Raw genomic sequence first — 17,317 nt, 5'->3', positions numbered from 1 at the left:
TCAAACTTTCAATCTTCCTGTCTTATCCTCTCAGAGTACTGAAATTACAGGCACACACAAATCTCTCTAATTATCACAACTTATATTTCCTATGAATTCAACATAAAACCTGAATTTTCTGAGTTTTTCCTTTTGCTATGGAAAAGCTGCCAGTGGAAAAAGAATAAACAATGAAACTCAGGATTTCAACAACAAGTTTTATGTCAGTTAAGCCATTTTTATACATCTATAAAAAAAGCAATTGCAATAGCACTGCCATTTTCATAATACGAATGATCTTGTGTTACGGAACTTTGAATATTGTATTTATGCAATTAGGAAACCTACAAAAGTAAAGTTTATAAACAAAGTGGGATGTATAATTTAAAAAAAAGAAGAAACAAAGAAGTGGTATTTACTTCATTTGTAGTAATTACTCCAGGAACTCCTACTGTTCAAACTTCGGCAGACGTATCTTTTCTCCCAATGCCCTAAATGCACACTCATTGTAAAGTTTCATACTGTCACTGCATAAGCACCCAACAGAAAAAAGGAACTGGCATGGGAGTACGTTGTAGGCATCAGATTTTATCCTAGGGGATATTTTGAGGACCTGAATCTGATGTAAATTAACTCAGAATTCCAGTGGCCCGTTACAAGGGCACGCCATTAAGTCCGTTTGCTTTTCTATGAAGACCAAACTTCTGTAACCAGCCATTCTCTTACGAAACTTCTAATCCACTGCAACTTCCTTTGCAGTTATCCATACATACAGGTGATGCATGGCAGAAGAATCACATTGAGACTTTTAAATTATACAAGAACCTAAACTATTTAAAAGGGATATACATCATCAAAAATGCACACTCAGACTGTTAAATATGAACATAACCTTTCCTCTCAGGATAAAAACGTTGACTCTGATTATTTCAATACTCACTTTTCTTAAGAGTTTCTCCGTGCTGTAGGCTTTAAACTGATCACAGCTATTATTTTCTTGGTTAACACAATATACCCCATGGGACCCACTAAGGAATTTAGATTACCGAAAGCATTTTAGATATAAAGAAATAATTAAGCATAATTACTTATTCACAAAGTAAAAACTAACCTTAAAGACAGACTGCACAATTTTTAAAAGGCACTTCTGAGTATTCTCGTATGTTTTCCTGTGAAATGCAAACTGCTTTAAAAACAGATTTGAAGAAAAGTTTAAATTTTAATGTTTGTTCTAATTGTAATGCATATTAAATACACAGTAAGAGAGCCAGTTATGTATGTACGTTTCACAGTTTTTTGTATCAACATCAGCTCTATTAAACCAGGCTGTAACATATTTTATTTTTATTATTCTTCAATATGCTAAGATATCACTTTCCAGTACCCCTAGCATGTATCATGAAAAATCTATGCAGTTTTACGAGTTATAAGAAAAGCATGGATCATAAAAAATGAGAAACACTTATGGCTTTGCTTGTTCAGTAACAGACAGCATCCAGACAGACAGTTTCTAAGGGGACGCTTCTGTTCTCCAGCCTCGGGAGTTTCTGTTGCTTTATATTCTTTTCTCACTGACTTTTGCTCTTGTAGGAAAAAACTTACATTGTTGCTTAAAATGAATAGATATCACTCTCATCTTCTCTCTTTTTTTATTGAAAAAATTTCTGTTCACTTTATCATTCCTGTAGTGTACATGTGAAGACTGCTCTTACAAACACGATCACCTTATAATCTTCATACTAGGTTTTAGTTAATCTTCAATTATTAAAAATAGTAACATTACTGTGGTATTCTATTACCTGATATTTTCAACATTATGAGACGTAATCAAATGATTTAAACAGGAGACTATTCTAGGCTTAGCCCACTATTTCAGTTGTAATTTTTGTTCATTCATTAAGATCAGGTAAGAATGTGATACACACTTTTGTGCAGTGCCTGTACCATGCAACTAATCTGAAGATGCCACATAAATGGAATCCATACATGCATTATGCTATGCAAACCTTACTTTTGTTAAGATAATTGTAGACTCTATATTCATCTAATATTGTCTCTAAAAGTATACAGCATGTTAGCCATATATTCATAATGTTTTATAACATTGCAGTTTCCCAATAGCCAAATTATAGACATACCCGTTATTCAAGAACTATGAAACATAACTGTAACTACTGTACCAAAAAGATACACTTTAATTTTGTCCCATACTATATTTTTCAATACCTACTATTGTGCATATTTAAAATCTATGTACTTCCCATTTTTTAATGCATACTTATTCTTTTTGATCAATTCCAAGTGTGTAATTATTCTTAAAATCTGCCTCAGCCTTTGAGCTAATTCGTTCTGTTGTCTACTGAAATTTAAAACTCTGTCTCTCAAATTTATATTCAAAGCCTCTCATGTGACAATCTCTTTACAGGCTATTTTCAAAGGAATTAACAGGAATTCTCTAAATCCACGAGGTTTGCAGATTCTCTAACTCCATGATGCCTCTCAGCAGTGTTTTTCCAGTTGGTTTTCACGTGTGATTAAAACTAAGAGAGGCACCATGGGATTTTTAACAGGGAAAACTTGTTGTACATCTTCAGAACTGATTTATTGCTTTTTGTTCAAATCTATGAAAACATAAGAAGTCTTAGTATACTCTAAGGTAGTTAGAATTCTGAGTAGATTCCTAGATTACTATCTTGTTTCATAAAATGCTAGGGTTTCCGTATTAATTCTAGCTTTTCTTACTGATTTTTCATCACATGCTTTCCGAGTGACATTTCGCCCGAGTCTGAACTTAATTCTCTTTCCTCACAGTGTTAGTACCCTGGCAGTGGGCACTTATCTGCTCATTATCACAATGATTTCATGAAAAAACAGCAGATGATGTCCTTGTTTCAACTGTTTTTGAAATAAGGGCAGTGGAGTTTTAAAATACTTCATAATACTTCAAGAGTTCTACTAAAAGACTAGGTAAGAGTTGCTGCATGACTAGCTGCTAGGTATGCTATAGGGATACCATGCTGTAGGACTGGATGTGAAGTCAATATTCTGTGTTTCCATTTCGATGACATAAATATAATAATGTTAATTTCATTAATGGTAGTGTTGTTGACACAGTGTACTCCACTTAATACACAGAAGACACACCAGGGTCTTTGTACAAGTGCTTTTAGTTTTAAATTTTTATAGCTACTAGAGAAAGTTTTTCCAACACCATGGTGCAAATTCTTCAAAAATCATCTGAAGGGCCAGCTATAGCTCAGCTGCACAAGTGCCTGCCTGGCAAATGCAAGGTTCTGAGTTCAATTCCAGGCACAAAAAAAAAAAAAAAAAAAAAAAAAAAACTCGTCTTAACAATCAACATATATCTATAATATAATTGCATTCATTAATCCAGTTTATGGAAAACAAAGCGAAGAACTAAACTTACGCCTAACTGGGTACAAGAATCAAACTCAGACCTGGCACTGCAGAGCCAGGTATTTCCTGTGGTAATCAAGAGACTGATGGAAAGATGAAGCAGCTGAAGTGATTATCACATGAGCAGTATCGTTATGTCACATCTGGGCTGTGTCTCCTAACAGAAGACACACCAGCCTTGTTCAGGAATACTCGGCACGCTGAACATGCCTATGCATCATGCCCGTCGCTACCGTCATCAGCATATTCCCCACCCCCACCCCAATCTAGGTCTCCCCCCTAAATGCATTTTCATCTCATTTTATAAGCACATTTCATGGGCTTACATCTCACCTGACTAATTCAAAATGATATCATCCTAAGATCCTTCACTTAATCACAGCTGAAAAGGCTTCTCTTCCTACCCAAGAGGCATTCACGGTGCCAGAGTTCAGGTCTGGTACACCATTCGGGAGCAGCAGTTCAATTCACTGTGCTGCAGTATTTGTACTGGTACAGGTGCCTTCATTCCTCTGCCGACTAGGGTTATTAAACGCACTCTAGACTGGGATGACGAGAGCAATGTCGTTAATGGCCACATAGGATAATCTGAATAAGAAAGCAATGCTCGAAATCTTGTGAAGAATTCAAGCAATCCAATGGCTGACCTGAGAAAATAACGGAAAGATACAGGAGACAGCGTCACAGCAGGGTGGGGAGAGAATGAGCACGTACTGAATTTCCACTCTTGGTTTAGCGCTGCGCTCTCATATGCGAATATCTCTAGTTATTCCTGCACAGAAGAAATAATAATCAAACACCTTTTTCTCTGGAAGATTACAGAAATGCATCACATTATTTCCTTAAGTGATAAACAAAAAATGAACTTCAACACATTCTGGTATGAGTATGTCTGAAGTACAGACCTTTCAAACATTTCTGGATGTTTAAGTATATATTACAACTTCATGTAATTCTTCATGTAGTTTACATGCTACCTATTCGTGCAACATACTTACAAGTAGGTGAGATTTCATTTCACTTTATTCCTTAGTTTTAGTATTATTTCAACTAAATTGTGTAGTGACTTAGCAAGATATTAAGCAGAAGTAACGTTCTCTCTGTTTTACATTTCCCACTTACCTAAGTTAAAGGAGAGCCTAAACGTGCTTCGTATTCTTCTGTTTCACTCCCTAGGACCCTGCTAAGGCTTACAAATTGTATCAGCCATAGTAAATAATAATGCCGTGCAAAACGTGCTCCAGGATGACTGCTACGATTCCATCATATTTAATGGAACGAAAATGGTAATTGTTGAAAAGGAATATAAAGTAAGAGACCAACAAACAAGTATATTAAGCATTTACAGTTTGCATAAACCACGGGGTCAAAATAAGTCAGTGCTTATTTTTTAGTCTTCAAGTTAAATCAAAAGTTCAGGATCCTTGTTCTTATATGATCCATTTGTTCCTTCATTATAGGTTCTGTTACAGTTTGGGACTGATGTAAACTATTTTCTATCTAAAGTTTTCTACGAAGGTAAAGTTGTCATGGAAAACACTTGTTTAAAAAACTACAAAAAAAAAAAGTACGCATAGAAAACTAGTTTAGAAAATAGATAGTTTCCTCTGTTTAAACATTGTTTGCAGGTCAGCCGTACAGACACTTAAAATCACATATTGGCTTTGTTATTAACATACAAATATACTACCAAATGTTTGATTAAATTTGAGTATGCTAACTTAAATGCATGTTTTCTCATAAAAATATTTGAATCACGATTAAATATCCCAACATAGCTAAATAAATTTTATTTAGGAAAAATAGATTACAATGTCACGTTTTCCTGTTCAAAGGTATGCGATTTGAGTTCAGACACTGTAACAAAACACAACACCTACTTAGAATACAGAAACAGCAACGACAAATGTAGCTACGAATGCTTACTGCTTGATTAGTAAGTGTCAAGCTTTCTGTGATTCACATGTACCACGTTATTTATCTTCATCTAAACCTGTAATTTAGAAATTGCTAATAATCCCATTTTACAATAGAAAGCAATCAATACCAAGACATCCAGGTGTAAAATAAATTTCCTAGGAATTGAACAAGATGCCAGATTCTATGCATGCAAATATGGTAATAAACTTTACATCTAAGACCATGAATGCCCATGTAAGAGGTATGTGTCTGTCTGTGTGTGTTGCGGGGGGGGCGGGTGAAGACCTCAGCAGAGTGGGAAAGTATGACTCTGATGGAATTAAAATCTCTTTTTCAACAATATTGTAAATAATATTTAAAGCAATCAGTTCTTCTGTGCACATATATCAGTTACCATCCACGGTGAATTTCAAAAAAGTCGTAGAGTGTAGTCAAGGAACATAAATTTGTAGCCCTAGAAATTCCTTCTAGGAAAACTTACTTTTAGCGTGATGTCCTCAAGACTCATGCCTACATTTGTTTTTCACTAGAATGGAAACAATCAGTATTATTTTTAAAAAGAATAAACCCATTAGCAAAGTGTATTATCCAGTACAAACGATTTTATATATATTTGCTAAATTTTTAACTTGTGTGTGCAATGTGACACCCACAGATCCTACTTCCTACTTAAGTTCACAGCTGGCCCATGCAAAATAAGCCATTTTGTAGTCCATCTGTTCTAAGTGAGAGATTTGTAACAGTGCACAGCTCAGTCCAGCACTGCTTTCTCACTAGAGTTGCAATTTCTAAATAGATTTCAAAAATAATGATGTTCAGTTTCTACTTTTAGATACCAGTGAGATAACACCTGTCTAGACAGATGGTCTCTGGGCTGTGAAACTCAAGACAGCTGAGAAGCAGAAAAAATCAAGTTGGTGACTCGTGTGAAACCATTAGAATCTCCTGTGGAAACCTCTTAGTCCCTGAAAAGCACTCTGTATTAAAGACTGAAGTGGAAAGTAAGCACGCTATGAGCGCGAGGCATGGACCAGTGTTTGAAAGCTAAATACTGTGCGTGAAACGTTACTGATTGCTCTACTTAAACAGCTCGTGGTTTAAGCACTGCATATTTTACATTAACCAAGCAAAGTGTGTGTGCAGCTTTCTTCCCTCGGAGAAAAGCACTGGTTACTAACCATTCATTAGTCACCGTCTTCCTAGGAAATCTCTGAGCAAAGAGCATGCTTTTCTGCTTTGCCCCTCAGTGGTCCCGTCATGAAGGTGACCCAAATCACAAAAGTTCCCACCTCTTTGACCTTCAGTGCTATGTTCTGTGTACACAGGAAGTTAGTTTGGGTTACAGCAAGGAAACCAAGCAGATATCCACCTGTTCTCCCCTGCTTCCACTGTCTTCCACGGCCTACTCTGTCAATCACGACGTCTCCAAGGTTAGTATCTGCTTCCTTGGGAATAATATAGACACCTAGTGGAGACTGATCTGTCCTCCTCCCCTTTACACTCCTAAACAGTCAGCAATACGTAACTACACATACACAGTAATCAAAAATCTAACTCTTCACAGTACTGAAATCATGAATGATAAATGTGCCAGACCTGCCTGGCAGATACTGATTAATTTTTTACTTGGAGGAAAAAAACTCTTTATTTCAAAGGTGTGTAAAGGGTAAATGAAGTTACAGAATTTTTCTCAATTTTCTGGACAATTCAATCTTACTTATCCTAATTTAGGTGTTTCTCACTCAGAAAATATATGAAGGGAGATTAAGATGTTTCACATATTTAAAATAATTGGTATAAAATAGTGGTATATTTTATATTAGCATAAAATAGTAAAGAGTATGGCTGAGCTTTTAGCTCAGAGAGTAAGAATACACATACCCCGCGTGCGGGAGGCCCTGGGGCTCCCTCAGAGAGAAAATGAATACAATTCCCTAGAAATTGCTGCCTCTTAGTTGTATTGATTTCTTAGGTATTCTCTTTCTCCCTTTGCTGACTGCTCTTCTGAATCTGCAAACTGATCTTTTACTCTCAGAATTCTCACGTCTCAACCCTGAGAACATCACGCATATTAAAACATGAACTTTTTTAATGTAGGAAAATATTAGTATCTAACAATAAGATAATTCTTAGTACTAATATGAAGCAGACAGTTTTGCCGAAAATAACAAATAATCATTATTTCCCATATCAATTATATTGATGACTCAGGTTTTCAAAAACAGATGTAGGTAAAGTTTTGGTTAGAAGTTCAAATAGTGATTGACCCGAAGTATAGTCCTATAGTATTTCTAGCAACTAAACATATTAGGAAATTCATTATCAAAACCATTCACTGTGTACATCCATTAACAATGTTATTCATTATGTAAATTCATTACCCTTCAGGAGATGCAGTCATTACAGCACTGGATTACCTAGACAGAGGTCACTACTATTAGTTTCAAAATTATGTATATATCCTAGAAAATTTTCCCTATGAACTTGGTCATCACAAAGCACTTCAATTATGTATAGGTGATTGAAATATACTCTGTCCCTGTAAATAATATTATACCACTAGTGTTTTTCTTTTCTCTTTTTCTGGTGAGGCATACATAATCTGTGAACCCTTGTGGCCATTTTATATGATATTTAATGATTTGGTACATTTTTGGAAAGAGGTACTGGATTAAAATACAGAAAAGTTGTATGAAAGGATTTTCCAATGGTCCACACCTTGTACATTTCTTTGAATAATTTAATTTTGTTGTATTATCACAAAATTAAACTCTGTACATTGATAGAAATATATGTATATGGAATTAGACTGCATCTATATATATATGTGTGTGTGTGTGTGTGTAATATTCAGTCTTATTCCATAGAATATAGTGATAGCTCATGAAATTCAAGGCACAATATATGCATACACAACAAGCATAATTGTTGATTATAATAATAAATTTGGGGGCTGGGGATTTAGCTCAGCAGCACAGCACCTGCCTGGCAAGGTCGTGAGTTATTCCCGGTACCGGAAAAAAAAAAAAATAATAATAATAAATTTGTAAACAGAGGATTGTAATGCTTTTGAAAGAGTCTAGAAATTATTATCTAAAATGTATATCAACAAGAATGCTAAAGTCTACCATATAATATTAAGTGTAAGTGTACCCACAATCAAATATATGATCATCTCAAGCATTAAAACAATTCATATTTTTCCCTTGACTGAGTGTTTCAACACTGTAATCAAAAACAAAACCAATCCACTTTTGTACAAAAGAAAATAAAACATACCTAGCAATTTCCTAGTTCCAATAAGGCAGGTATGAAAAAAAGCACAGCCATGTCCTAATTCTAGACGTGAAACTTGGACAAGTCATTTAAATATCAAAATCCTCCTCACCGTTTCTCCTAACTAAAGGAACTAATCCCAGGAGCAAGTGATCAATCCAGTACTGGAAATCTATGCACTAACAGAAAGCCCTGTGGCTTTATCATACAGTATGTATTTCTAGCTGAAAGGAAAAGCTCATTTTAGTATTCTTCCCATCACAGATGCTTTACCAACCCTTTAAATTAATGAGTCCCATGCATTTCATTTTTTTCTGAAATAGAAGCATCATTTATTGTCACCAAACTCACATTACTGTTTTCATCTTCAACACATGCTATCATAATGAAAGGTAATTTCATAGAAATGAACAAATTTCATTCTAAATTGGGCAGTTTTAGTAATTCTAATAGCTTTTTGCTAAAACCAATTACTTTTCAAAACCAAAGAACTTTAATGTGTATTAAGATATTTTATCACATTATTTTCACATTTGGACACACTTTTTAACTAGTAGTTATTTTTGAAAGGAATGGTAGCATTTGAAAGGAATAGAAGTTATTGTAAAATGTTAATCTAACTGAAACTTATTTGTTTAAAAATTCATGTAAATTAAAGGCAATTTAAATATTGATGTTACTTGAATAAAGTTGAATGAATATCATTACATCATATTTAAAACCAACACACTTAAAAAGAATAGAAGAAACATATGAGATCCAGGTATATGTGGAAAGGACTATGAATATTTTTGAAAAAGCATAACATGTCTCTTAATAAGCTGTTTTATTTCCATGCCTGTCCTTAAAAAAAACATAGTTTCTAACTCCTTACAGAATGAATTCCAAAATGTCTAACCTGTCAAGCAAACCTTTCACTTTCATGTGTTAATTCAGCCTTTCTCTCTACCTTTACACAGTTCCAACACCGTGCATCTCAGTACTCAGCCCTCCATAAAGACACACGAACCTCCGAGTTTCCTGAATCCTGCCTAGGTATCCCGATGCTACATGCTTTCATGCCTCATGTCTCACAGGTACCTTAGTAGTAGTTTTCTGGTCTTACTCTTTCTCCACTGACGTTCTCCTCACCACTCAATGTCCAAAGCATATGCTAATCTCACAGGCCCCAGATAAATCACCAAACTCCATATAAAGTATAATTTATAATGATCTGTACTTTCATTACATTCTAACTAGTGGTATATATCTCTTTCCTTTTGCAATCTAGACAGACTATATAATTTCTCTTTATCTAAACATGAGTAAGAGACTGAAATATCTTTCTTAGAAAGTAAAGGTAGGCATACAGGATCATAAATACCCACTATTCGTCAAGTAGAAAAGATCTCTGAATAGCTACTACGAAGACAACAGGAAATGTATTAATTACTGTAACTCTCCTACTAACCTGTTTTGAAACTTTATTCTATAGTTATTTTTATTTTTTTCTTTACAATAAAAATATACTTAATAAACGTAATTACACCAAAAAAAATTTCTACATCATAGATGTTGTAGAGAAATGGTTTTACATTACCATGTTTTTATAACTTTCTAAGAACAACTTTCTAAACTTAGTAATTTAGTTAGGTTAATAACACACATGGTTATAAGAGAAACAAGGTATAAAATGTCCTAAAAAATATATTTTGCTCATTTCCGATCTTCACATGAAGTTGCTGTCTAATCACGCAAAACTTTAATACCCCAACGGTGGGCAGTTGTCGGAACTCACTGGACAGTGTTCAGTAAAACTCGTAATTTTCACGTACTCCTGGCACCTTCGTTGCTATGTGGAGTACTCCTACTTGAAACAAGCTGCTATTTCCTCCTGCTCCATTAATAATCGCAGAACGATGTAAACTGTTTTCTTGCCATTGCTGTCTTCCGCACGTTTCCCACACATTGAGTTGTCACTTATTAAAGATATCACAAGGCGTTTTTATTCTTCTCTACTGCAGTGTTGAGATCATTCAGATCGTGTTCAGAAACTGCTCTTCTTACATCAAAAAAGAATTGTGTTGCATTTATCTGTTATTTTTTATTTGTTTAGGTTCTTAACATTTCTAGATGCCTTTGAAAAGTCTAGCTCTGGTGGCTAGGATTGCAAAACTGCTTATAAGTAGATTCAAAATTCACTCAAAGGGATCAATGTTTTAGATACACATCAATTTAAATTATACATGAGTAGTACCACTAATAATGGCATGTTAATGAGATTAATAAATAATGCATTATATTGGCGAATGTAGTGATTATCGTCTTTAGTTGTATGATAATTATAGATGTTAATGCACAAAAATTATTTATCCCTGTAGGATATTCAATAGATAGTGACAAAAAACACAGAATCTTAATGGTGTGGTGGTAGGGGATTTGAAGCTGTAATCTTAAAAGATAAATAAGTGTACTCACATTATCTAATTGGGTACAAACCATTAATGTCGGAAATCTGCCCACTAAATTTTATTATCTCATATTTTATATATCAGTACATCACTTCTAAATGACTCTCAGCATGTTATATGGAGTGATTGAGTACAGCCCTCTAGCATGAAAAACATAAAGCACACTGGAAAGGATGCTGGTTTGAAAGTCAGAGATTTAGACAAATTATCAAATTCTCTCAGCCTCAGGGTTCTCATAAAGATAACTGTACTTGCCCTGACCTAACTTGCATTTCCCTAACTTGCCTCACTCAGTGTATAAAATAGAAACAACGATATATCATACTGGACGAATGTAAAGCATGCTAAGAAAAGAATGCATATTATACACGGAGCCCCACTTTATCACTGTCACTTTCACAAAAGCCCTCCTTTGACATTGCCGTGTGGTTCTTACATTTGTCAACACAATAAACTCATTAGTTTACTGTTCGGAACTCTTGCATTGTAAATTTAGCAGGCCTTTAGCCTTCCCAATCAAGGTCACTTTTAAGGTTTAGAAAAGGACAACAGTTGATTTTACATTAAACAGTCACACACTAAGAACCAGAGATAAATAAACGAAAGATTTACCAAAGCAACAGCAGGACTCTCAGCCTGGGGTGCCGGTCAGCACTGCCCAGAGCCCCTCCCTTTGACCCCTCCCCAGCGGCCACTGTCCTGCAGTGTGGCTCCCGAGGCAAGGTGCCTTTCCTTTATTTGTTATGATCTTCACACTCCTTTATTTGTTATGATCTATTTTAAAACTAACTTCAAAGCTAACACTCAGGAAAGAGGACTTCCTGAACTGCTTCAGGAAGAAGCAAGAATGGTAGAAGGGGGCATGTTTTGAGGGGGGATTAACGGCAATGTGTCTTTATTGTAGTATTTATTTATAATTTAAGCATCACTATACTCTTCCATCTCACTTTTTTTGTTTGTTGATAGCACTGGTGAACAAACCCAAAGCCTCACACTGCAGCATACATCCTAGCCATTTAATTACTAGTAGTTTTATTTTGAGTCAGGATGTCGCTACGTTACCAAGTTACCTAAGCCGGACTTGGACTTAACATCCTCCCAACTCAACCTCAAAGGATGCTAGGAATACAGGTGTGCAACACCACATCTGGCTGCATCACGCATTTCTTTTGTATATTAATAATAAGCTCTAAATCTGAAATTGTGTAGAGAATTGATAATTATTTGCTTTACTTCAAGGAAAATTTCTTAAATGATAATAAACATCTTAGATGAGCACATAGCTGAATTCAGCGCCTCGTTCTAACTTCCTTCTTCAGCTTCCATTCCGCTGTGCTGTCAGTGGGGCTTCTTCATCTTCCCCAGTTCTTAGCGGTTCAGTTCAGGGGTCCACAGTCTTCCAACCCTGATATATATGCTGTAAATTTTTTGTTTTCATACACAGCTGTTCTTTTCCTAGCTTGCCTTCTGCAGCAACTGCTACTACCGCATTTCTCCCACCTTCAGCATTTCATTAACCTTTGCTGAACTTAACTTACAAGCCGCATCCTTCGACAGAATCAGCATTCCTTCTCAACATGCACATTTTCGCTCCGTCATCTAACAAGTGAAGACAATCTCGGGTCTTCACTTTCTTCTAAAGACCACAAACTTGATGCTGAGGCCAAGGGAACAATGTAAAAGGCTATGTAAGAACAGCATTCCCCCCAGTAAGCTATCGGTGCATCTGTCAATCACCGGAACAACCACGGCTGCTCTCCGAAGTCACCCCATTACCAAGACACAAATGACCCGGCACCCACAAAGACACAAATGACCCGGATCCAGCACAAGTGGGAGAACACTAGGGGAACTCAAGGTTTGCTTGTGGTGAAGAAGATGCAACGAATCTCCCAGTTCAGCATTCCCTGAAAATCTGCTTTGTGCCCTTCTCCTTCCACAGTGCATTCCCAACACCCACAGGATTCTGGGCACACAGCAGTGAGCAGGACTAGTACGTAATTTGTAGGGGCTTGTTCAGGGTGAAAATGAGGGCTCACAGCACAAAACTTATCAAGAATTTCAAGATGGTGAAAGCTCACCAATAACAATGCATTGGGCCTTGCGAGCAGGGAGCCTGCATGCACAGACCACATGACCTTGAAGTTCCCATGACCTTGAAGTTCGATCTGGTCAGGAAGAAAAGTAAACCTTAAGAAATACAAGCATCCTTTTTTTTGAATTGCAATAGACTACTCTGTTTTTATTCACCCTTGGATAGCAGGTATGGCTATGATGTATGTTAAGACAACACTGCATTGAATTCAACTCTGTTACTATTTATGTAGCAGCTAACTGTCTGCACGGAACTGTATTTATTATTGGAAAAGGTAAAGGCACCCTCCGTACCCTGTCTGCAAAGAGACCCAAGAGTAGCAGTGAGGAGGTCCTGAACACGTGTGTGACGCTGGCATCTGACTGCGGTAAAAGCTGCAACAGAGCTGTGAAGGTTAGGCGTCCCTTTCACTCTCGGCTGCTGCTGTGCAAGTTTTTCGATGCTCGTCTCTGGCCCCAAAGCCCAATAATCTCAGCACCTCGCACTGTGTTTAGTGTTTACTTTCAATATTTTCATAAGTAAATGCATAGGCCACATGAAAACCACACATAGAAATGCCTGGTAAAGAAGGCAAAGCATGTAATTTTGAACATTTTGTAACTGAGTTTGAATTTTGACTATAACTCGTATTTATTTTCTAGGTTACAAGCTAGGTGTCCCCCCCAACACATACTTCTTTGATAGCATGAATTCTGATCAATGTGAAGACTCCTGTGAAACTTAGAAATACTATATTCTAAGTGCTTGGCATTATCTCAGTGCAAACCTTTAAACTGCATTAAATCTCTTTTTTCTCTTCTTTTCTACCATAGCGGGAAAGAGCAAAGTCTTTGGGAGCAGATCCGCTGGCCTTAAAATCAAGTTTCACCACTTATTCTGTGACCTCGGACACCTCAAACTCTCTGGGCCTCCCTTTTCTTCATGTGTGAACAATACCATACCACGCTCACACGGCAATGGAATCTCTTCGTATCTGTAAATCATGGCAAATGCATCTGGCACAAGGTAATCATTTTGGGATCTTTGCCATTATTACTGCTATAACCCTATGATCTTAGTAGATTACAACTAAAATCTCAAATTCTTACTGGACCCCTCGTTTACGGAGCTTTCATCCACAAACTCATTCCATGCCAGTGACTTCACTGTACTTCAGAACTACACACGTTCCTGCATGAATCAGTGCATGATTACCCTGATACATTAACACTTTCCTTCCCTCTCTTCAATCATAATTTTTAACACAATCATCTCTGCTCTCCTTGGTCTGATAGCATTTATATCTGTGCTTCAAATTTGGATTTAACAAATACTGTCCTTCCTATGTGTGTGGTTGTACTTAAAATTGTATATCTCATCCACTTTTTTTTTCACCTACTTTTAACAAGTAAATAGAAAGTTACTAAATTTGATTTAAAAAATTACTTATTTATATATGGTTAAGTAAAATCAATTAAAATTTTTAAAAATTTTTAGAAAACAGTATTACATAATGAGTGATGATGATCAGCAGAGTCAAACTATTTTGAATTGCTACCGAATAATCAGGATAGCTGGGTGTGTGATGAACACCTGCCATTCCAGTTCTCAGAAGGCAGAGGCAGGAGGTTCTCCATGAGTTTAAGGCCAGCCTGTGTTACACAGTGATTTCAAGCCCAGCCTGGAATACATAGCAAGACCGTCTCAAAACAAACAGACAAAAATCAGGAGAAATATTTGAGACAATATTTTCTACCTGGATTTTTGATTTTGTTTTTCCCTTTCTGACTTTGGGCATTTTATTTATTTACTGTTTTCCACTGACGAATGAACCCAGGGCCTTTTCACTGAGCTATATCCCCAAAACTTTGTTTATTTTGAGACAGGACCTTGCCCAAGTTGAGCTGGGCTCCAACTTGTTATCCTCCTGTCTCAGTCTCCCAAAGTGCTGACTTTTAAATGTATATTACCACACCTCGAAATTTCTTAAACTTGGGTCCTCAATTCTTCTGTCAGTAGAAGGAAAGAATACCTATCCTATATAATTATCAGGGACATTAAGACAATTAAAATACACATATAAATACAAGGAAATTTAGGAATGTTTTAAACAAATATTTTAAAATAAATATCAACATAAGCTTATGAAATGTTCTCACATTCAAACAGTATTCCAAAATAAGAAAATTATGCTAATTCTACTTAACATATTTTAAATTATTGAATAAGTGAATGTCCTTTTGATGACTCTTATAAAAACTTACAAATTGCTAGGAAGACAGTGTTACTAAATTCAGTTTATTATAAAGTATTCAAACTTTTATAAATGAAAGTGAAACTCAGGAACTTGTACTGTAATACAATTCTGAATCAATATTTGACTTAATGACAGTGACAAAAAATACTGTTTACTTGTGGAACCTTGACTGTGTAATTTTTCTTAGCCACTCACCTTTCCGAGTTGACAAATGTGAAGTTAAAGAATAAACTCTGCGGTAATTGTAATTCTGCTTTATTAGCCAAAAAATTATAATAACCAGATAAGCGTTAGACAAAGAAATCAGAGATACACTGTATTAATAATTTGGATAATTATCTTTGGAGGAAGAATTTAGAAAGTTTTCTGTCAAATAATGGGAAACAGGAAACAGGAAGCTCTTGCAGAAAGCGCAAGTCTTTAACGCAATACTTCCTAAAAATAAGACTGAAATTGACTATTAATATAGTATCTCCAACTCAGTAGAAAAATCGTAAGAATTTTCTGGGAGAACTGAAAAAGGTAAATACATTTATGATGAAAAGGAATATTTAGAAGTAGAAGCCAATAGATCTTTAAAAAATACTAAAAATATAGTGATGAATTTCATGGGGAAAACTCAGCCATCAGGAAAATATAACACATAAAGGTGTAGTTTTTTTAAAAAGTTAACAGTAGACAGGAAGACATACATGTTATTTGCGTTAGTCGCGGATTTAATCGATGCATTTTCACGTGAGGCCCAGCCACACACAAGGCTATGCTCTGTGTCAGCAATGGGAACTTTTCGGAGCAGAACAACTCCCTGGGGCAGTTCAGCTCACCGACATTGATGTATGCTCTGGAAAACATCAAAAATAACCGTGCCAACAGCGTCCCTGAAATTGCTCGGAATCAGACGGAATTTGCAGTAAGCGAGAGCAGGTACCTGTGAGGAGGAGCGGGGGGCAGAGCGCAGCAGGAGCGCCAGGCCAGCAGGCGGACTGCGCCCAGGGCTCTGACTCTCGGGAACAGGCGTGCACGCTGCGGCCTGTCGCGGGCATTGCACGCGCGGCTCCGCTTGGCCGCCCGGGACGTGTGATCGAAGGGCACACGCAATGTGTGAGGTTTTAAAAATGTACTGCAGCAACACACGCTTCTGTTGATCCCCCAAACCCTCCTCTGCGCACACACCCCCTGCGCGGCCACTTTCCCAAGCGGCTCGCGGTACTTTCAGGGCTGTGCTTACCAAGGTTGGCACGGCGAACGCCGCCGCTGCGTGCCCGCCCGCACACCCCGTTTGCACGCACACGCCCCTCCGGACCTGGCTGTGGCTCCTGGGCTTCTCCCCCGAGCGAAAAGCAGCGCGGCGGGCCGACGTTCCGAGCGGCGGCAGCAGGACGGGCAGTCGGGCGGCAGGGCCAGCTGCGGCAGACGGGCGGGACAGGAGTGCGGGGGGCTGGGCAGGGCTCTAACCGCGAGGCGTCCGCTGCTGTCAGCCTACCTGTGACACGTCTTAAACACGCACTATGTCGTCACACTGGTTGGCAGCGCAGAAGGTGGGAAGACTTCAACAAGGCTCTGAAGAACTCTGAGGACCAGCCCAAGTCGCTCTCGTGCTGGCATCTGATGTTTGGAGAAGAGAATAATGCCCTGAAGGACTGCATTAAACCCTCAAGACAGCGCAGATTACGAGGCGGTGAAATACGAGGGCCTGCTGCACAGCGCCCCGCTGCGCCTGCCACAGCCCTAATTTAACAGGGTACAACATTTACTCTGCATTTACGCACTACGCAATTTCTACGTCCATCCATACAGTGCATTCTAGATATAAATGCCCTACATTTCTTTGGGAAAAACACTTGGAAGTACGTATTTCACGTAAATAAAAGAGAGACCAATCCTAAATCCACAGACCAAGTAATCAAGGAACACAAGTTAAAGGCTTTTTTTTGTTTGTTTGGT

General features: G+C 37.3%; 1 protein-coding gene across 1 annotated transcript in view; it reads right to left on the bottom strand.

Annotated features, from left to right (window-relative positions):
* Positions 1-16,667, bottom strand: part of Cntn5 (contactin 5) — a 1,017,390-nt gene extending 1,000,723 nt beyond the window's left edge. The window contains exon 1 of the mRNA XM_005377960.1: positions 16,602-16,667. The gene's annotated coding sequence lies outside the window, so the exon portion shown is untranslated. The remainder of the gene's footprint in view (positions 1-16,601) is intronic.
* Positions 16,668-17,317: the final 650 nt, after the last annotated feature.

This window comes from Chinchilla lanigera, unplaced genomic scaffold, assembly GCF_000276665.1.
Source record: "Chinchilla lanigera isolate Chin_1 unplaced genomic scaffold, ChiLan1.0 scaffold00011, whole genome shotgun sequence".
Lineage (NCBI taxonomy): Eukaryota > Metazoa > Chordata > Mammalia > Rodentia > Chinchillidae > Chinchilla > Chinchilla lanigera.
This window is presented reverse-complemented; position numbering and strand designations above follow the sequence as displayed.